This window comes from Ovis aries, chromosome 4, assembly GCF_016772045.2.
Source record: "Ovis aries strain OAR_USU_Benz2616 breed Rambouillet chromosome 4, ARS-UI_Ramb_v3.0, whole genome shotgun sequence".
Taxonomy (NCBI): Eukaryota; Metazoa; Chordata; class Mammalia; order Artiodactyla; family Bovidae; genus Ovis; species Ovis aries.
Genome location: NC_056057.1, coordinates 1,474,858 through 1,498,865, shown reverse-complemented (window position 1 = coordinate 1,498,865; position 24,008 = coordinate 1,474,858).

Sequence of the window (24,008 nt, the reverse complement as noted above, 5' to 3'; positions counted from 1 at the left end):
GAGGCCTGGCTTGCTCTGGTTCATTGGGTCGGAAATAGTTGGACACGACTGAGCGACTGAAGTGAAGTGAAGTAAAGTGGGAAGCTGCTGTGAATAAAGGGAGCTCATCTCAGTGCTCTGTGATGACCTAGACAGGTAGGATGTGGTGGTGAGAAGGAGGCCCAAGAGGGAGGGGACATATATATTATAGCTGATTTATACTGTTGTACAACAAACACTAACACAATGTTGCAAAGCAATTACACTCAAAAAATAAATTTTTTTAAAATGGGTGAGAGATCAGTGTTTATGAGGATATGGAGTAAAGGAAATGCTTTTGCACTGCTGGTGGCAATGTAAATTGTTTCAGTCACTATGGAAAACAGTTTGACGGTTCTGGAAATACCATATGATACAGAAATTCCAATTCTGGGTATTTATCCAAATGAAATGAAATGACTATTTCTAAGATACATCTGAATTCTGATGTTCATTGCTACATTGCTTACAATAATTGAGGTGTGGAAACAGACTAAGTGCCCATCAAAGGATGAATGGATAAGAAAATGTGCTACATGTATACAATGGAACACTATACAGCCATGAAAATGAAGGGATTCTTCATTTGCAACAATGTGAATGAAACTGAATGGCATTATAGTAAGTGAAATATACACAGGTACATACAGATACTTCATGGTGTCACTTATATGTGAAATCTAAAAAAAAAAAAAAAAAAGAGTGAAATTCATAGAAACACAGAATAGAATGGTGTTTACCAGCATCTGGTGTTGGAAGAACTGGGGACTGTTGGGCAAAGTGTATGAAATTTCACTAAAAAGATGAATAAATTCTGGCAGTCTAAAGTATAACATGGTTACTATATTTAACAATGCTGACTATATGCTTGAAATTAGACTAAGAGAGCAGATCTTATGTGTTGTCACCAAAAATAAAAATGGTAATTATGTGAGGTCATGGATGTATTAATTTGTTGTGATAATTTCATAATGTATAAATAAATCATCATGTTTTGCACTTTAAATATGTTATAATCTTATAAATTATACTTCAGTAATGCTGAAAAAGATATATGAAATATACCAAAGCTTATGTACAATTCTGTCGCAGATTGCAGCCTCTCCCCAAACCCCTATCCCACCAAGCAATTCTCTGGTACCAACTGGGGCTCCTACAATTCAACTCACTCTGACACTGCCCATCAGGAAGCAGAATCAGATCCCAGAGTCTAATTAGGGTCCTTAGCCATTAGTCCCCAAAAGCTGTCCCTTTGCCTCACTTCAGAAGCCAACTGCAAGTACAACTTGATTTTCCCCCAGTATTCAGATATGTAATTCCCAATTTAATTGCATTCTACTCTGTTAATTGGCTTCCTGGATGATACTAGTGGCAAAGAACCCACCTGCCAAAGCAGGAGATGTCAGAATTGTGGGTTCAGTTCCTGGTAGGGAAGATCCCCTGGAGGAGGGCATGGCAACCCACTCCAGTATTCTTGCCTAGAAAATCCCATAGATAGAGGAGCCTGGCAGGTTATGGTCCATAGGGTCACAAAGAGTCAGACACGACTGAAGCAACTTAGCACACACACTGTTAGTAATTTACTTAGTTAATTATCTTTTCTAAAGGTTAACAGCCAACTAAACAATTCTTGGGGAAATCTGAGGCTTCTAAATGAGATTGCTCTTTTCAGGGAATGACCTTTCCATCAGTTATTGATCCACTTTCCATATAACTCATTTCATCAAATATATTTTCTGTTTTTCAAGTTTCATTCTAAATACTGACTATAGCTCTAAATTAGTCTTCACAGCATTCTTTTGAGACAAGCATTAACACCACCTTTTATAGAATATAAAACCAAGATTCAGATGGTTCAAAGAAAAATTCTAAATTTCCTTGTCAGTACGCTGGGGTCAGAAGTCAAGAGCAAGACTGCTGAATCTAGATGCTAGCTCTCCCATTAGCCATAATGTAATGGTTCAGTGGGACGTGGTCTAGACATTTCTTCCCAAATGTGTGTGTGTGTGTATGTGTGTGTGTTTTCATTCATTAAATGTACAGCATTTCAATTTATTTTTGTCTTCTGAGTGTTACCTTCACCAGTTTATCCCCCAACTTTCCATTAGAAGCAAAATCCTTTCCTCTGCATGTGAAAATCAAAATTCTACCAAGGCTTCCCAGGTAGCACAGTGGTAAAGAATCTGCCTGTACTGCAGGAGACCTGGGTTGAATCCCTGGGTCAGGAAGATCCCTGGGAGGAGGAAATGGCAACCTACTTCAGTAATCTTGCCTGGAGAATCCTATGGACAGAGGAGCCTGGTGGGCTACAGTCCATGAAGTTGCAAAGATTTGGACACCACTGAGTGACTAAGTATGGCACATGTATGTATATGTGTGTGTTTGTGTGTGTGTGCATACAGTCACTTCAATTATATATATATATACACACACATATATATATATATATATATATATATGCACACACACACATACTTCAATTTTTCCCTCAGCACATTCTTGCTCTCCATCCTTCAGTCCCAGTTGGGTTGGCTGGTCCCTATTTCTGATGCAGAGCTGTTAAAAGTTATACTTCATTGCACCCTAAGTTCCTACTGCCTCTCCCCAGTTTTGAATCACTGTGATCCATGGCTCCCAAATCAAACTTTAAGGAATTATTGAGAAGAAGGACATTGTATATAAATGCTTTGAGATCTTACATTGCTAAATATGCCCTTATGATAATTTCACATTTGATCTACAGTCTGGCTATGAATGGGCTTTCCAGGTGGCACAGTGGTAAAGAATCTGCCTGTCAATGCAAGAGATGTGGTTCAATCCCTGAGCGGGGAATACCCCCTGGAGAAGGAAAGGGCAATCCACTTCAGTATTCTTGCCTGGAGAATCTTAAGGAGAGAGGAGCCTGGCAGGCTACAGTCCACAGGGTTGCAAAGAGTCAGACATGACTGAACGACTGAGCTGGCCGCCCCCCACATCACTGCCTGGCCATAAATGCCAGTTTGAAAACACCTTTTTTTTTCTCAAAATTTAGAGACATGTATCCATTGCCCCATATAGTTTTTCTGCTTCCTGGTATGTTTCATTGTCTATGGGTTTCCTTGCTTTGGCCTGTGGCTTTCATCCCTGGTGCTACTGGACTATTCTGTATGTTAAGAGAGAGAATTTAACAAGGTTAACTAGAAATTTTCATGTGGGCAGAGCTTAGGAACAGCCCTTCCTCCAAGGCCAAACTGATGCATAGCCTTATTTTAGTGTATCTGGAGGCTTTGCTTTGGGGCTGAGCAGCTCATAAGCTGACTGTCAGGTAGAGGAAAAGGAATGCAGATCTCACTGTCTTTGCTCTAGGTCAAGTCTCCCCATGGCCTTGGGACTGGCCCCTGCCCTCTCTGCTTTTTCACCCCCACATGCAAAGATACCGTCCTCTGCCAATTCTCTAGTTTCTAGAGCTCTGCAATGTGGACCACCTATATTTTACTCTCCCTCACACTCAGACATGGGGTTCCTAGGTGGCTCAGTGGTACAGAGTCTGCCTGCCAATACAAGAACTGAAGCAGACATTGGTTCGATCACTGGGCCAGGAAGATCCCCTGGAGGAGGGAATAGAGACCAATGCCTCTATTCCTGCAAGGATAATCTCATGGACAGAGTAATCTGATAGGTTATAATACATGGGATCACAGAGTCAGACATGACTGAGCAACTGAACACACAGACACCCTCAAACATAAGGTGGGTCCAGAATGTTTTATTATAATTTAGTTTTCACTCACTTATTCACTCTATAGATTCCAAGATTTTACCTGACATATCTTTTATTGCTTTCTGACCTTCATGTTTTTGCCTTTTTATTTGTTATTGATTTTTCTAAATTGCCAATTGTGTTCTATGAAAAAGTAGGAATAAATATGTATATTCAAACCACCACATTTGACCCACACTTTTCTCCCCCAAACCCTGTGTCTTTCCCCATCTTAATTGTAAGTTAAACCACAAAACAATTAAAGATATGTCAAATGTCATCTCTAATAGGTCTTGGAAGCAATGTAGTCACAAGAAGCCCCAATGGTTGTGTTAAGAATCCTACAATATTTTGGAAACAAGTAGAACCATTATCGTAACAGTCCTCAGATGTTCCTCACCCCTGCACATTGTCCCATTTTCATCACTCCCCGAGCACCCCAAGCCTGTTGCTACCTTTGGATCTTTATGTTCACTCTTACTTCATCCTCAAATGTTTCCCTTTATAGACTCTTTATCAGATTAAGGTATTTGACAGTGTCCACTTACCACCAACTTTGCCCCCCCCACTTTACTTTCTTTGTAATATTGATACTTAACAATGAAACTGTTATCTACCTTCCAACCTATGTACCTGTGTTTTTGTCTGTTTCCTCTCTCTACTCTAGAATTCAAGTTCCATGAGAATATGGACCTTTCCACTTTGTATTAAAAGACACAGTAAGCATTTTTCCCCTATTTTTGCTTATATATTTGCTTGAGTGAAAATGAATGAAGCATGAAATAGAAAGTAATAACAATTATGACATTTTACTTGTGGTATCTGCTTTTCTTCCTTCTTTCCATATATGCATGCTCTTGACATTCTTTATCTTTTAGATCTCAGGATCAACCATTAAAATTATGAAAATTCCTGTATACACTTCCTTCTGTCAAGATCATCATCACAACTATGTTTCTACCTACCTGCTTTCATTAAAAGGGTAATTTGGGCCTAACACAACATTTTTACTTTAATACAAACCTAAAATCCATTTAAAATCTACAATTAGAAATCAATTTCTTTCAAATAAAATAAAGTGTCATGCCACTTTTCAGAATTTTACCTTGCCTTATAATTTTGTTTAGCTATTCTGGACATGGGTATAACTTTAGGTATTATGTTCTTCCTCCTTGGATTCTTTATTCATACTATACTATATACAGTATAACAATCCACTATTAAAACAATATTTTATTAATTAATTTATATTATTTTATTAGTTTATTTTATCCTTTATTAATTAGTTTATTAATAGTGACCTATATTAACACTACTGTAAACAGACTACAAACTCCAAAAGTCAGTAAGAAAAGACCAGAGAATTTTGCAGAGAATAGAAACAACTCTCAATAAGTCTTTAAACATGAGTAAATTTTATAATATAAATTCCAAAAATGTAGTAGGCAAGATATGTGGGCAAATTCTTCTAATTAAGAATACTTAAAAATCCCAAATAAAATATTTTAACACATAATTTTAATTGTATAGTAATTAAGAAAACCTTTTGAAGTCAAAGTTGACAAAAGCCCACGGATTTTAAAAATTGAAAAAGTATTGAAGCAAATGTGTGCTAGGGAAGAGAACTGTGGGGCATCAGCAGATAAAGGAGCTCCTACATTCTGCATGTGGACTGTAGAAGAAAACAAGCAAACAAGGAAGCAGACAAAACCTAGCATCCCTTTAATTTCTGAACTGTAAACTGCCCTTGTCAGGGAAGTAGAATTAACACAGTGTGGACATAAAACCAACCTGGGTTCACTGTAAAGAGAAAGAATATCAAATCTAGACCTTAAAGGATTTATACTGGTAGAATTAAAGAGATATAATCTTAGAATCTGAAATTAACACAGAAGGAAATAAAACACCATGAGTGAGACAGAAGAATCAATACATTTTAGGATTAAGTTTTCAATGATCTTCAAATGACTAATTACAGAGCACAAGATGCCTTCACATAGCTTTAAAAAGAAAATAGACTGACTAAATTGAAAAAGTAATTTGGGAATTGAGCTTAACAAAAAGTCTAGAAATATAATAAATGGGAAAATAACATGTAAGACAAGCTTGGAGAGAGCATTACTGAATTGAAAGATATATTTGAAGAAACTACTTAGACAGCAGCCCAAAGACAAAATGGAAATATAAACTAGAGGCTAAAAAATATAATTGAGAAAATGAAGAGTTCAAACATACTTCTGATCAGATTGAAAAGAAAATAGTGAGATAGTCAGTAGGACTGAGTAATGTTCTGAGAGATAATAGATGAGAATTTCCTAGAATTAATGGATGGAATCACTTAGACTCAGAAATACTAATAAAACTCAAACTTGACATGTAGAAAAAAAAAAGGAAAGAGAAATCAAAAAAAAAAAAAAAAAAGAATATAAAACAGTCAAGAGAACAGAGAGATTTCCTACAAGAGAATGGCAATTAGACCAACAACAGGCTTATCAACAAGTCAATGGAAACCAGACAAGATAATAATATTTTCCAAATTCCTGGAGCACTGGCCCTTTTCAGTAAAATTTTCCAAGATGCTTTGCACAAGTGCATCAGGAAACACCTGTTAGAGTGTCTAATGCAGGGTGGATATAAGCTTGATACTGTATCATTACAAATACAATGAAGAAATATGATAACAGCTAACTCTAAAGACAAAAATGTATAGTCCAATTTGGGAGATAATAAATGAAGGAGATTCATAGACAATCCCAGGGCTTCAAGACTTTAGAATGATTGAACCTTTGGCAGAAAATAAGCTGTGTCATTGTTGGAGAAAATGGGAGAGACTTGAAACAGAGCAGCAAAGAAGAGATATTCTTGATAAAAGTACAGGTGACTCCAGTTAGAATTTTTACTACTGAAATTACCACCAAACCAACAGTTTTAGTAATTTTGCCATAGAAACAAACATTATTTGTGATGAGACTTGGATATCCTGGGGTTTTCAAATTTTATCTTTGTTATGTGATTCTTTAAGCCAATTTAATAGGCAGATTAAAATAGCTATAAATGTCTAATCTTATAAATAGAGGTTTTGCTCATTTTCTATCAAGTATATGTGTGTGTGTTTACTCACATTTACTATTTCATTTCTAACTATCTAGACCAACAGCCACCATTTCTCCCAGACAATACAGTATTTGTGTTTCCCATCTTGATTTTTGCAGGCAATCAATCCTATATGTGAGGCCTTCCCCAACCATCCAATTTAAATTATTACTTCCTATTTTACTATTTTATAACACCCTTCACATTTTTTATAATAATGTAATATTTCTAGGTCCTTCCTCCTGTCCCATGTATCTCTGACATTACTCATTTTACTTATAATAAACTGTGATCATTGAATACATTGGTGCTGAATTAATTTGAATAATCCACTAACTGTTATATCAATTAGAAATAAAAAATATGTTATTCTATTTTGCCTGCATTAACTTATTCTCTAACTCTTTTCCTTTATATGGATCCAAGTTTCTGAACTATATCATTTTCCTTTCCTCTGAAGAATTTCTAACATTTCATGTAAGCCAGGTTTGCTAGTAATGCATTTTCTGAATTTTCATTTTTCTGAGAAAGCAATTTTTCTTCAGTTTTGAAGGATATATTTGCAGGGCACAGTACCAGGTTTCTGGTCTTTTTTCTCCAATGCTTTTAATTTTTACTCTACTCATTTTTGGCTTGTATAGTTTCTGGGGAGAAGTCAGATGCAATTCTTATCTTTGGTCTCCCATAGTAAGATATTTTTCCTCTGTCTTCTTTCAAGACTCCTTCTTTATCTTGGAATTTCTCCAATTTGAGTAGAATTTTTGATATTATCCTGTTCCGGGCCCTCTGATCTTTATGATTCGTGATCTGATGTCTGATAATGTGGGAAATTCTAGGTCACTACTGTTTTAAATATTTTTTTTTCTTTTCCTCATTTTTTCCCCTCCTGTCTTCACATTACACTTATGCTACAATTTTTTAGTGCTGCACAATTCTTGGATATTCTATTGTTTTTTAATCTTTTTTTTTCCTCTTAAGTTTTCAAATTTTAAAGGATATTGACTACATATCCTCTACCTTAAAGATTCCTTCCTCAGTCACATCCAGTCTAGTAATGGGCCCATCAAAAGCATTCTTCAACTTCTGTTACAGTGTTTTTCATCTCTAGCATTTCTATATGGGTCTTTTTTTAGGATTTCCATCTCTCTGCTTACCAATTTAAGCATCTATTTTTGCATAGTGTCTACTTTATCCACGAGAGCATTTATCATATTGATGCTGTTGCTGCTGCTGCTAAGTCGCTTCAGTCTTGTCAGTCGTGTCTGACTCTGTGCGACCCCATAGACGGCAGCCTACCTACTGTATCATGTATTATCTGCTTGCTGCAATCACTTATTAAAAAAAGGAAAAGAAAAGAAAAACAAGATAAGGACTTCCCTGGTGGTACAGAGTATAAGAATCCACCTGCCAATGCAGAGGACACAGGTTTGATCCCTGGTCCAGAAGGATTCCACATTTGTGGAGAAACTAACCTCATGTGCCATAACTACTGAGCCTGTACTCAAGAGTCTTTGGGCTGAAACTTCTGAGCCTGCATGCTACAGCTATAGAAACCTGTGTGTCTAGAGCCTATACTCTGCAACAAGAGATCATGCACCACAGCTAGAGAGTAGGGCTCCAATTGCTACAACTAGAGAAGCCTGAAGGCAGCAATGAAGACCCAGTGCCATCAAATAAATCAATAATTATTTTAAAATTCTAAAAAAATTCATTTTTTTATATTTACACACTAAATCGACATCTAGAATTATCATCATAACTTTAGCTACAAAAGTTGTAATTCCTGATATATTCTCATTTAGAATAAAAATTTTTCAGGTATCTTTTAAATGTATTCAATGTTACCTAAATATTATAACACTTTGATATCTTGCATCTTTTATTAAAAATTTGCTCTTCAGTGGTCAATAATAATCACATCATTTCTTCTAGTTGGGCTTCGCTGTTGCCTTGGTGGGTAAATAATCTGCCTGCAATTCAGGAGACTCAAGAGACAAAGGTTCAATCCCTGGATTGGGAAGATCCCTTGGAGCAGGAAATGGCAACCCACTCCAGTATTCTTGCCTGAAAAATCCTATGGACAGAAGAGCCTTGTGGGCTACAGTCCACAGGGTCACAAAGAGTTGGACATGACTGAGTGACTAAAAACACAACAAATGACACTTCTACTTGAACCCATATTTCTGTTTTATTTTCTTCATAAAATTTTATTTTCATGAAATGTAATTTTATTTTGAAAATCTCATATCAGTCTTTATATAGCATTCTGAAACATTAATTTTTAATATTTAAAAATATTCCCATATCTGCAAGACAATATAAGTTAAAATGCTCTTCTCAGGTTTTATTGCAATTATTATTAGTCTAAAAATAATGAAACAAAAGAAATATTTAGAAAACTTTAATGAGACTGAGATAGTATTAGGCCATTTGTAAATGCTTGAATTTTGACAAGCATATTAAAGATTTACTCTAAGATATTAGGACACAATAAAAAGTTGGAAAAGAGAGAAAATTTAAAGAATATAGAAGTATAATGTCAACAGCATTTTAATAAGAATGCCAGAAACAGAGAAAAGGATAAATGATACCAAAACAAACAAATCTTAGAATGATGACTAAAAATTTTCCAAAATTAAAAATACTTGCTCCATGCCTGGAGTCAGCAACAGCAGTGATTGGGATGGCTGTGGGAGCATAGTGGTAGCTAGCTAGGTGCACTGGGGGATGCCGGCTGCACTCAGAGGCAGGCGCTCTGCAATGAGAGAGTAAACGCATCCCTCGCGAACTGCTGCAGGCTAACATCTGGACTGGGCTCCTGGATCCTTAGATGCTCAGCTGCAAGTTCCTGGATCGACTTGCAGAAAACAATATTGCTCTTGAAGGATTCTGAGATGCTTCAGGATGTAGTCAGAGAATTTGACTCCACATAACTGAGAATTTAGAGATCAAGCCCTGAGCCTTTGGAGTGGGAGCACTGATTCCAAGACCCTAGACTACCAGAGAAATAACCCTAGGGAGTATCAAATACTGAGAACTCACACAAAGGAAATCACTTGAATACAGGACACAGCATCACCCAAGCACTATGTGTAAGACGCCTAATCTAAACAACAAGCAAAACTATAAATCCAGTCATCACCAGACAGGACCACCACCTCACTTAGCCTTACCCATCAGAGGAAAAAAACAGGAAACCTCAACACAAAACTCACCCTTTTGGAACCTTGCGCAAACCACTGGACCAATCTTAGGAGGGCAGAAACCAAAAGGAAGAAAGAATTAAACCTTGAAGCCTGGGAAAAGGAGACCTTAAACACAATGAGTTAAAAAAAAAAGAAAGAAAGAAAAGGCAGAGAAATACTACATAAATGAAGGAGCAAACTAGAAACACAGAAGTCCAAATAAATGAAGAGGAAATAGGCAAACTACCTGAAAAAGAATTCAGAATATGATAGTAAAGATCAAAAACCTTGAAAATAAAATGGAGAAAATGCAAGAATCAATTAACAAAGACCTAGAAGAATTAAAGAATAAACATACAGAGACAGCAGAATTACTGAAATTAAAAATCCTCTAGAAGGAATCAATAGCAGAATATCAGAAGCAGAAGAATGAATCAGTGAGCTGGAAGATAAATGGCAGAAATAGATTATGAAGAGAAGAATAAAGTAAAAAGAATGGAAAGAACTGGAGACAGCCTCAGAGACATTTGAGACAATATCAAATGCACCAATATTCAAATTATAGGGGACCCAGAAGAAGAAGAGAAAAAAAGGGGGGGGGTATGAGAAAATTTTTGAAGAGAATATAGTTGAAAATTTCCCCAACATGGAAAAGGAAATAAAGGACTTCAATCTAGTCCAAAAAGGCACAGAGCCCCATACAGGATAAACCAAAGGAGAAACATGCCAAGACACACACTAATCAAACTAACAAAGTCTAAACATAAAAAAATAATATTAAAAGCAGCAGAGGAAAAGCAACAAGTAACATACAAAGGAAACCCCATACGTTTAACAGCTGATCTTTCAGCAGAAACTCTGCAGGCCAGAAGGGTATGGCAGGATATATTTAAAGTACTCAAAGGGAAAAATCTACAACCAAGATTACTGTAGCTAGCAACAAACTCATTCAAAATTGATGGAGAAATAAAAAGCTTTTCTGACAAGCAAAAGTAAGAGAATTCAGGACCACCAAACCAGCTTTATAACAAATGTTGAAGGAACTTGTAGAGTCAAGAATCATAAGAGAAGACAAAAGACCTACAAAATCAATCCCAAACAATTAAGAAAATGGCAATAGGAACATATATATCAATAATTACTTTATGCATAAATGGATTCAGTGCTCCAACCAAAGGACAGAAACTGGCTGAATGGATATGAAAACAAGACCCATATATATGCTGTCTACAAGAAATCCACTTAAAACCTAAAGACACATATAGACTGAAAGTGAAAGGATGGGAAAATATATTCCATGACAATGGAAGCAAAAAAAAAAATTGGAGTAATAATACTCATATCAAACAAAATAGATCTTAAAATACAGAATATTGCAAGAGATAAGGAAGGACACTACATAATGATCAAAGGATCAATCCGAGAGGAAGACATGACAATCGTAAATATCTATGCACCCAACATAGGAACACAGCAATTCATAAAACAGACAGTAATATACATAAAAGGAGAAATTGACAGTAACACAATAATAGGAGACTTTAACACCCCACTGACACCAATGGACAGATCATCAAAGCAGAAAATTAATAAGGAAACACAAGTCTTAAATGATATATTAGATGAGATAGATCTCATTGATAGTTTTAGGACATTCTATCCAAATGCAGAAGAATATACCTTTTTTTCAAGTGCACACAGAACATTCTCCAGGATAGACTGCACTTTGGCTCACAGACCCAGGTAAATCTGTCAGTTTTAAACCAGGTAAATCAAACCTCAGTAAATTTAAGACAACTGAATAGTATCAAACATCTTCTCGGTCCACAACACTATGAGACTATCAATTATTAGAAAAAACTTTAAGAAACACAAACACATGGAGATTAAACAACATGTTTCTAAATAACCAACAGGTTACTGAAGAAATAAAAAAGGGAATCAAAATATTTCTAGAAACAAATGATAATGCAAACATGACAAATCAAAATCTATGGGATGCATCAAAAGCAGTTATAAGAGGGAAGTTTATAATAATACAATTGTACCTCAAGAAACAAAAAATGTATTGAATAGACAACTTAACTTTACACCTAAAACAACTGGTTAAAGAAGAAAGAAAAAAATAGTAGAAGGAAAGAAATCATAAAGATCTGAGCAGAAATAAATGAAAAAAAAAAGAAAGAAATAATAGTAAAGTTTAATAAACTAAAGCCTGGTTCGTTAAGAAGATAAACAAAATTGACAAACTTTTAGCCATACTCATCAAGCAAAAAAATGAGAAGAATCATATCAACAATATTAGAAATGAAAAAGGAGAGGTTATAACAGACAATGCAAAAATATAAAGAATTATAAGAGACTATTATGAACAATGGTATGGCAAAGAAATGGATAACCTGGAAGAAATGGACCAATTCTTAGAAAAGTTCAATCTCCCAAGAATGAACCAGGAAGAAATAGAAATTATGAACAACCCAATCAAAAGCACTGTGATTAAAGCTGTGATAAAAAATCTCCCCCAAAAACAAAACCCCAGGACCAGATGGCTTCACAGAAGAATTCTATCAAACATTTAGAGAAGAACTAATGTCTATCTTTCTAAAATTATTTCCAAAACTTGCAGAGGAAGGAGCACTTCCAAAAACATTCTATGAGGCCACCACCACCCTGATATCAAAACCAGAGAAAGACAACACATAAAAATGAAAACTACAGGCCAATATCAATGATGAACATAGATGCAAAAGTCTTCAACAAAAATTTAGCAAACAGAATTCAGCAACACATCAAAAGTTCATACACCATGATCAGGGATGCAAGGATTTTTCAATATATGCAAGCCAATCAATGTGATACACAATATTAACAAATAAAAATATAAAAACCATATGATAATCTCAATAGATACAGTAACAATGTTTGACAAAATTCAGCAGTCATTTATAATTAAAATTCTTCAAAAAATGGGCATAGAAGAAACTGACCTCAACATAGTAAAGGCCATATATGATAAGCCTACAGAAAACATTGTTCTCAATGGTGAAAAACTGAAAGCATTCCCACTAAGGTCAAGAACAAGGCAAAGGGTTCACTTTCACCACTATCATTCAACATAGTTCTGGAATCCTAGCTATAGCAATCAGAGAAGATAAAGAAATAAAAGGAATCCAGATCAAGAAAGAAGAAACAAAACTCTCTCTATTTGCAGATGACATGATATTGTACATATAAAAGATTGTATCACAAAATTACTAGAGTTAATCAGTGAATTTAGCAGAATTGTAGGATACGAAATCAATACACAGAAATCATTTGCATTTCTATACATTAACAATGAAAATCAGAAACAGAAATTAAAGAATTGATCCCACTCACCAATGCAGCAAAAAGAATTAAATATCTAATAGTAGGACTCAGGCACTTCTGAATGACTGAACTGAACTGAGACTTACCTAAGGAGACCAAAGAACTGTACATGGAAAATTATAAAACACTATTGAAAGAAATCAAAGATGGCAAAAAACAGATGGAGAGATATTCCATGTTCCTGGGTAGGAAAAATCAATATTGCGAAAATGATTATACTACTGAAAGCAATCTACAGATTCAGTGTGATCCCTATCAAAATACCAATGACATTTTTCAAAGACCTAGGACAAAGAATTTCATAATTCATATGGAAACACAAAAGATCCTGAATAACTAAAGCAGTCTTGAGAAAGAAGAATGGAGCTGAAGGAATCAACCTTCCTGACTTCACATTATACTACAAAGCTACAGTCATGAATAGAGTATGGTACTGGCACACACACACACACACACACACACACACACACACACACACACACACAGAAATATAGACCAATGGAACAAGATAGAAAGCCCAGAAATAAATCCATGCACCTATGGGTACCTTATTTTTGACAAAGGAGGCAAGCGTATACAATGGGGCAAAGACAGCCTCTTCAATAAATGGTGCTGGGAAAACTAGACAGCTACCTGTAAAAGAATGAAAGTAGAAGACTTCCTAACATCTTACACGAAGATAAGCTCAAAATGGATTAAAGACTTAAAAGTAAGACCAGAAACTATAAAACTCTTAGAGGAAAACAGACAGAACACTCTATAACATAAATCAAATCAAGATCCTCTATTTCCCAATTCCTAGAGTAACATACATGAAAAAGAAAAGCAAACGAGTGGGACCTGATTAAACTTAAAAGCTTCTGCACAATGAAGGAAACTAAACAAGGTGAAAAGACAATCCTCAGAATGGGATATAATAATAGCAAATGAAACAACTGACAAAGGATTAATTTCCAAAATATACAAGCAGCTCATGCAACACAATACCAGAAAAACAGACAACCCAATCAAAAAGTGGGGAAAATATCTAAACAGACATTTATCCAAAGAAGACATACAGATGGCGAACAAATACATGAAAAAATGCTCAACATAGCTCATTACTAGAAAAATGCAAATCAAAACTGCAATGAGATATCACCTCACACTGGTCACAATGGCCATAATCAAAATGTCTACAAACAATAAACACTGTAGAAGCTGTGTAGCAAAGGGAACACTCTTGCACTGTTGGTGGGAAGGTAAATTAATATAGCCACTATGGAAGATGGTATGGAGGTTTCTTAAGAAACTAGGAATGAAATCACCATATGACCCAGCCATCTCACTCCTGAGCATATACCCTGAGGAAACCAAAATTGAAAAAGACACATGTATTCCATTGTTCATTGCTGCACTATTACAATAGCTAGAACTTGGGAGCAACCTAGATGTCTATTGACAGATGAATGGATAAAGAATCTGTGGTACATACACACAATGGAAAATTCAGTTCAGTTCAGTTCAGTCGCTCAGTCGTGTCCGACTCTTTGCAACCCCATGAATCACAGCATGCCAGGCCTTCCTGTCCATCACCAACTCCCGGAGTTTACCCACTCATGTCCATCAAGTCAGTGATGCCATCCAGCCATCTCATCTTCTGTCGTCCCCTTCTCCTCCTGCCCCCAATCCCTCCCAGCATCAGAGTCTTTTCCAGTGAGTCAACTCTTCACATGAGGTGGACAAAGTATTGGGGTTTCAGCCTCAGCATCAGTCAGTCCTTCCAATGAACACCCAGGACTGACCTCCTTTAGGATGGACTGGTTGGATCTCCTTGTAGTCCAAAGGGCTCTCAAGAGCCTTCTCCAACACCACAGTTCAAAAGCATCAATTCTTTGGCACTCAGCTTTCTTTACAGTCCATCTCTCACACCCAGGCATGACCACTGGAAGAACCAAAGCCTTGACTAGACGGACCTTTTTTGGCAAAGTAATGTCTCTGCTTTACTTAACCATAAAAAGGAACACATTTGAGTCAGTTCTAATGAGGTGGATGAACCTATTATACAGAGTGAAGTAAATCAGAAAGAAAAAAGATAAATGCCATATTCTAATGCATATATACAGAATGTGGAAAAATGGTACTGAAGAATTTATTTACAGGGCAACAATGGAGAAACAGATTACAGAATAAACTTATGGATATGGGGAGAGGGGAAGAGAGGGTGAGATGTTTGGAAAGAGTAACATGGAAACTTACATTACCATATGTAAAATATATAGCCAATGGGGATTCGCTACATGGCTCAGGAAACACTAACAGGGCTCTGTATCAACCTAGAATGGTGGGGGAAGTTTCAAAAGGGAGGGGGTATATATATACTTATGGCTGATTCATGGTGAGGTTTGACAGAAAACAACAAAATTCTGTAAAGGAATTATCCTTCAGTAAAAATTAATCTATGATTCTGTGCCTAATAGGTCCAGGCACACAGCATTAAAGACATGTAGGAAAAATGTAAAATAAGATTCCCTGTGCAATGTACAGGCAGAGGAGACAGTGGGAAATGTCACCCTTTCCCCTCACCACCCTGAATACAGTACCTTGTGGATGAAGGCGGGACAGGGGAGAGGGCCTGAGCACACATGGAATGGAATTCTGGGGTAGAACTTGGCCCTGGATCCCACATCTGTATGGGCATGAAGGACTGGCTGGGATATCCAGGCAGCTGAAGCAGTAAACCTTTCTGTTCAGTGAGAGCCTGGTGGAAAAATGAAGCCAATGGCTCTCAGGACTGGAAATAGATATTCTATTGAGTTAATCTAGATATTAAAATCAGCTCTCTGTTGAGCTACCAAATAGAGAAAGAGATAAGCATCTATATGGTCCAGGTTCATCTGTCATCTTTATGATTGAGTTTATATTTGTCACTACTGATTTCCAAATTGAATGCAATGGTCAGAGATTGTGATTTCTATTACATTGATTCTTTGATATTTGTTAATGAATTGGCAAATGGTGAATTTTTGTAAATGTTTCATGATTGTAAGTTTCTAAGATGTGTTGCTGACCTCTTCAACCACCTTCTTTCCCCATAATGTTCTATGACTCATTCTCCACCACCCAAACCCTCTTTATCCTCTAGGACTCAAGCTGACTGTGGCTTCATAAATAGTGTTTCTCTGACTTTCTGTTCAATCTACTCCCCAGTAATATACTTGCTTAAAAACCTGGACTATTATTTTTTGGCTTGGCTAAGGCTTTATTGGGCTTCCCTGGTGGCTCAGAGGTTAAAGCGTCTTCCTGGAATGCGAGAGACCTGGGTTCGATCCCTGGGTGAGGAAGATCCTCTTGAGAAGGAAATGGCAACCCACTCCAGTACTCTTGCCTGGAGAATCCCATGGAGGGAGGAGCCTGGTGGGCTACAGTCCATGGGGTCACAAAGAGTCGGACACGACTGAGCGACTTCACTTTCTGTAATTCAAATCAGTTAGAATAGTGATTGGCAATCTTGATATGTGTGTCAACGAGTATAACAAATTTATAAGCTCCATAAATGCAGTCTGTCATGTTAAGCTTTTATTTCTAACACTTTATTCTGAATTTGACTTAAAATAGAGTTCCCTATATAAATATAAAGAATGAATGAATCATTGAAGTCACAGATGACATAAATCTGAGAGGAAGAATTAGGGATGATGAGTTCCATTTTCCACATAATGCTCATAAAATATCCTAGAACATCCATTTTGCAGTAGTAGATATGAGAGTCTGGTCCTCAGAAGAGGAGTCTGGGTCAGAGGTGTAGATTTGGAGAATCTCAGTTTAAAGTTGGAATATCTTCTGAGATAGAATAGTCCAGGAAGGGAAAAGAGCAAGGGATAGAATTCCAATGCAAATTGACATGGAGAGACAGTAAGAAGCCCAGAGAAGAAATTGAGAAGCATTTTCTCACTTCCCTGCCCCAATCCAAGGCAGTTACGGTTTTTTGTTTGTTTGTTTCTTTGTTTGTTTTTTAATATATCTGTCTCTTCAAAAACCATTATTGAGCCATCTTTGTATCCCTAGCAACTTGTACCTAATACTTATCCAATTTAATCTACCATATGAATCAATGTTTCAATGAATAAAACTTGATCATTTAAAGTTACCTTTTTTTATTTTTTAGTTTTTTATTTTTTAAATTTTAAAATCTTTAATTCTTACATGCATTCCCAAACATGAACCCCCCTCCCACCTCCCTACCCATAACATCTTTCTGGGTCATCCCCATGCACCAGCCCCAAGCATGCTGCATCCTGCGTCAGACATAGACTGGCGATTCAATTCACATGATAGTATACATGTTAGAATGTCATTCTCCCAAATCATCCCACCCTCTCCCTCTCCCTCTGAGTCCAAAAGTCCGTTATACACATCTGTGTCTCTTTCCCTGTCTTGCATACAGGGTCGTCATTGCCATCTTCCTAAATTCCATATATATGTGTTAGTATACTGTATTGGTGTTTTTCTTTCTGGCTTACTTCACTCTGTATAATCGGCTCCAGTTTCATCCATCTCATCAGAACTGATTCAAATGAATTCTTTTTAACAGCTGAGTAATACTCCATTGTGTATATGTACCACAGCTTTCTTATCCATTCAGCTGCTGATGGACATCTAGGTTGTTTCCATGTCCTGGCTATTATAAACAGTGCTGCGATGAACATTGGGGTACATGTGTCTCTTTCCATTCTGGTTTCCTCGGTGTGTATGCCCAGAAGTGGGATTGCTGGGTCATAAGGTAGTTCTATTTGCAATTTTTAAGGAATCTCCACACTGTTCTCCATAGTGGCTGTACTAGTTTGCATTCCCACCAACAGTGTAGGAGGGTTCCCTTTTCTCCACACTCTCTCCAGCATTTATTGCTTGCAGATTTTTGGATCGCAGCCATTCTGACTGGTGTGAAGTGGTACCTCATTGTGGTTTTGATTTGCATTTCTCTAATAATGAGTGATGTTGAGCATCTTTTCATGTGTTTGTTAGCCATCCATATGTCTTCTTTGGAGAAATGTCTATTTAGTTCTTTGGCCCATTTTTTGATTGGGTCGTTTATTTTTCTGGAGTTGAGCTGCATAAGTTGCTTGTATATTTTTGAGATTAGTTGTTTGTCAGTTGCTTCATTTGCTATTATTTTCTCCCATTCAGAAGGCTGTCTTTTCACCTTGCTTATATTTTCCTTTGTTGTGCAGAAGCTTTTAATTTTAATTAGATCCCATTTGTTTATTTTTGCTTTTATTTCCAGAATTCTGGGAGGTGGATCATAGAGGATCCTGCTGTGATTTATGTCTGAGAGTGTTTTGCCTATGTTCTCCTCTAGGAGTTTTATAGTTTCTGATCTTACATTTAGATCTTTTTTTTTTTTTTCCTTTTTTTTTTTTCTTTTTTTTAAAAATTTATTTTATTTTATTTTATTTTATTTTTTTCCATTCATTAGGTTTTCCTTTTTTTTTTAATTTTAAAATCTTTAATTCTTACATGCATTCCCAAACATGAACCCCCCTCCCACCTCCCTCCCCATAACATCTTTCTGGGTCATCCCCATGCACCAGCCCCAAGCATGCTGCATCCTGCATCAGACATAGACTGGCGATTCAATTCACATGATAGTATACATGTTAGAATGTCATTCTCCCAAATCATCCCACCCTCTCCCTCTCCCTCTGAGTCCAAAAGTCCGTTATACACATCTGTGTCTCTTTCCCTGTCTTGCATACAGGGTCGTCATTGCCATCTTCCTAAATTCCATATATATGTGTTAGTATACTGTATTGGTGTTTTTCTTTCTGGCTTACTTCACTCTGTATAATCGGCTCCAGTTTCATCCATCTCAACAGAACTGATTCAAATGAATTCTTTTTAACGGCTGAGTAAAACTCCATTGTGTATATGTACCAAAGCTTTCTTATCCATTCATCTGCTGATGGACATCTAGGTTGTTTCCATGTCCTGGCTATTATAAACAGTGCTGCGATGAACATTGGGGTACATGTGTCTCTTTCAATTCTGGTTTCCTCGGTGTGTATGCCCAGAAGTGGGATTGCTGGGTCATAAGGTAGTTCTATTTGCAATTTTTAAGGAATCTCCACACTGTTCTCCATAGTGGCTGTACTAGTTTGCATTCCCACCAACAGTGTAGGAGGGTTCCCTTTCTCCACACCCTCTCCAGCATTTATTGCTTGCAGATTTTTGGATCGCAGCCATTCTGACTGGTGTGAAGTGGTACCTCATTGTGGTTTTGATTTGCATTTCTCTAATAATGAGTGATGTTGAGCATCTTTTCATGTGTTTGTTAGCCATCCGTATGTCTTCTTTGGAGAAATGTCTATTTAGTTCTTTGGCCCATTTTTTGATTGGGTCGTTTATTTTTCTGGAGTTGAGCTGCATAAGTTGCTTGTATATTTTTGAGATTAGTTGTTTGTCAGTTGCTTCATTTGCTATTATTTTCTCCCATTCAGAAGGCTGTCTTTTCACCTTGCTTATATTTTCCTTTGTTGTGCAGAAGCTTTTAATTTTAATTAGATCCCATTTGTTTATTTTTGCTTTTATTTCCAGAATTCTGGGAGGTGGATCATAGAGGATCCTGCTGTGATTTATGTCTGAGAGTGTTTTGCCTATGTTCTCCTCTAGGAGTTTTATAGTTTCTGATCTTACATTTAGATCTTTAATCCATTTTGAGTTTATTTTTGTGTGCGGTGTTAGAAAGTGATCTAGTTTCATTCTTTTACAAGTGGTTGACCAGTTTTCCCAGCACCACTTGTTAAAGAGATTGTCTTTACTCCATTGTATATTCTTGCCTCCTTTGTCAAAGATAAGGTGTCCATATGTGTGTGGATTTATCTCTGGGCTTTCTATTTTGTTCCATTGATCTATATGTCTGTCTTTGTGCCAGTAGCATACTGTCTTGATGACTGTGGCTTTGTAGTAGAGCCTGAAGTCAGGCAAGTTGATTCCTCCAGTTCCATTCTTCTTTCTCAAGATTGCTTTGGCTATTCGAGGTTTTTTGTATTTCCATACAAATCTTGAAATTATTTGTTCTAGTTCTGTGAAAAATGTGCCTGGTAGCTTGATAGGGATTGCATTGAATTTGTAAATTGCTTTGGGTAGTATACTCATTTTCACTATATTGATTCTTCCGATCCATGAACATGGTATATTTCTCCATCTATTAGTGTCCTCTTTGATTTCTTTCATCAGAGTTTTATAGTTTTCTATATATAGGTCTTTAGTTTCTTAAGGTAGATATATTCCTAAGTATTTTATTCTTTTCATTGCAATGGTGAATGGAATTGTTGCCTTAATTTCTTTTTCTACTTTCTCATTATTAGTGTATCGGAATGCAAGGGATTTCTGTGTGTTGATTTTATATCCTGCAACTTTAATATATTCATTGATTAGCTCTAGTAATTTTCTGGTGGAGTCTTTAGGGTTTTCCATGTAGAGGATCATGTCATCTGCAAACAGTGAGAGTTTTACTTCTTCTTTTCCAATTTGGATTCCTTTTATTTCTTTTTCTGTTCTGATTGCTGTGGCCAAAACTTCCAGAACTATGTTGAATAGTAGCGGTGAAAGTGGACACCCTTGTCTTGTTCCTGACTTTAGGGGAAATGCTTTCAATTTTTCACCATTGAAGATAATGTTTGCTGTGGGTTTGTCATAGATAGCTTTTATTATGTTGAGGTATGTTCCTTCTATTCCTGCTTTCTGTAGAGTTTTTATCATAAATGGATGTTGAATTTTGTCAAAGGCTTTCTCTGCATCTATTGAGATAATCACATGGTTTTTATTTTTCAATTTGTTAATGTGGTGAATTACATTGATTGATTTGCAGATATTGAAGAATCCTTGCATCCCTGGGATAAAGCCCACTTGGTCATGGTGTATGATCTTTTTAATGTGTTGTTGGATTCTGATTGCTAGAATTTTGTTGAGGATTTTTACATCTATGTTCATCAGAGATATTGGCCTGTAGTTTTCTTTTTTTGTGGAATCTTTGTCAGGTTTTGGTATTAGGGTGATGGTGGCCTCATAGAATGAGTTTGGAAGTTTACCTTCCTCTGCAATTTCTGGAAGAGTTTGAGTAGGATAGGTGTTAGCTCTTCTCGAAATTTTTGGTAGAATTCAGCTGTGAAGCCATCTGGACCTGGGCTTTTGTTTGCTGGAAGATTTCTGATTACAGTATCAATTTCCCTGCTTGTGATGGGTCTGTTAAGATTTTCTATTTCTTCCTGGTTCAGTTTTGGAAAATTGTACTTTTCTAAGAATTTGTCCATTTCTTCCACATTGTCCATTTTATTGGCATACAACTGCTGATAGTAGTCTCTTATGATCCTTTGTATTTCTGTGTTGTCTGTTGCGATCTCTCCATTTTCATTTCTAATTTTATTGATTTGATTTTTCTCTCTTTGCTTTTTGATGAGTCTGGCTAATGGTTTGTCAATTTTATTTATCCTTTCAAAGAACCAGCTTTTGGCTTTGTTGATTTTTGCTATGGTTTCTTTTGTTTCTTTTGCATTTATTTCTGCCCTAATTTTTAAGATTTCTTTCCTTCTACTAACTCTGGGGTTCTCCAACTATTCCTTTTCTAGTTGCTTTAGTTGTAGAGTTAGGTTATTTATTTGACTTTTTTCTTGTTTCTTGAGGTATGCCTGTATTGCTATGAACTTTCCTCTTAGCACTGCTTTTATAGTGTCCCACAGGTTTTGGGTTGTTGTGTTTTCATTTTCATTCGTTTCTATGCATATTTTGATTTCTTTTTTGATTTCTTCTGTGATTTGTTGGTTAATCAGAAGTGTGTTGTTCAACCTCCATATGTTGGAATTTTTAATAGTTTTTCTCCTGTAATTGAGATCTAATCTTAATGCATTATGGTCAGAAAAGATGATTGGAATGATTTCGATTTTTTTTGAATTTATCAAGTTTAGATTTATGGCCAAGGATGTGATCTATCCTGGAGAAGGTTCCATGAGCACTTGAAAAAAAGGTGAAATTCGTTGTTTTGGGGTGAAATGTCCTATAGATATCAATTAGGTCTAAGTGATCTAATGTATCATTTAAAGTTTGCATTTCTTTGTTAATTTTCTGTTTAGTTGATCTGTCCATAGTTGTGAGTGGGGTATTAAAGTCTCCCACTATTATTGTGTTATTGTTGATTTCCCCTTTCATACTTGTTAGCATTTGTCTTACATATTGTGGTGCTCCTATATTGGGTGCATATATATTTATAATTGTTATATCTTCTTCTTGGATTGTTCCTTTGATCATTATGTAGTGGCCTTCTTTGTCTCTTTTCACAGCCTTTGTTTTAAAGTCTATTTTATTGGATATGAGTATTGCCACTCCTGCTTTCTTTTGGTCTCTATTCGTGTGGTATATCTTTTTCCAGCCCTTCACTTTCAGTCTGTATGTGTCCCTTGTTTTGAGGTGGGTCTCTTGTAAGCAGCATATAGAGGGGTCTTGTTTTTGTATCCATTCTGCCAGTCTTTGTCTTTTGGTTGGGGCGTTCAACCCATTTACGTTTAAGGTAATTATTGATAAGTATGATCCCGTTGCCATTTACTTTATTGTTTTGGGTTCGGGTTTATACACCCTTTTCGTGTTTCCTGACTAGAGGATATCCTTTAGAATTTGTTGGAGAGCTGGTTTGGTGGTGCTGAATTCTCTCAGCTTTTGCTTGTCTGTAAAGCTTTTGATTTCTCCTTCGTATTTGAATGAGATCCTTGCTGGGTACAGTAATCTGGGCTGTAGGCTATTGTCTTTCATCACTTTAAGTATGTCTTGCCATTCCCTCCTGGCCTGAAGAGTTTCTATTGACAGATCAGCTGTTATCCTTATGGGAATCCCCTTGTGTGTTATTTGTTGTTTTTCCCTTGCTGCTTTTAATATTTGTTCTTTGTGTTTGATCTTTGTTAATTTGATTAATATGTGTCTTGGGGTGTTTCGCCTTGGTTTATCCTATTTGGGACTCTCTGTGTTTCTTGGACTTGGGTGATTATTTCCTTCCCTATTTTAGGGAAGTTTTCAACTATTATCTCCTCAAGGATTTTCTCATGATCTTTCTTTCTGTCTTCTTCTTCTGGGACTCCTATAATTCGAATGTTGGAGCGTTTCATATTGTCCTGGAGGTCTCTGAGATTGTCCTCGTTTCTTTTAATTCGTTTTTCTTGTTTCCTCTCTGATTCATTTATTTCTACCATTCTATCTTCTATTTCACTAATCCTATCTTCTGCCTCCGTTATTCTACTATTTGTTGCCTCCAGAGTGTTTCTGATCTCATTTATTGTGTTATTCATTATATTTTGACTCTTTTTTATTTCTTCTAGGTCCTTGTTAAACCTTTCTTGCATCTTCTCAATCCTTGTCTCTAGGCTATTTATCTGTGTTTCCATTTTGATTTCAAGATTTTGGATCATTTTCACTATCAAAATTCGGAATTCCTTCTCCGGTAGATTCCCTACTTCTTCCTCTTTTGTTTGGTTTGGTGAGCAACTCTCCTGTTCCTTTACCTGCTGCGTATTCCTCTGTCTCTTCATCTTGGTTATATTGCTGCGTTTGGGGTGGCCTTTTATATTCTGATAATTTGTGGA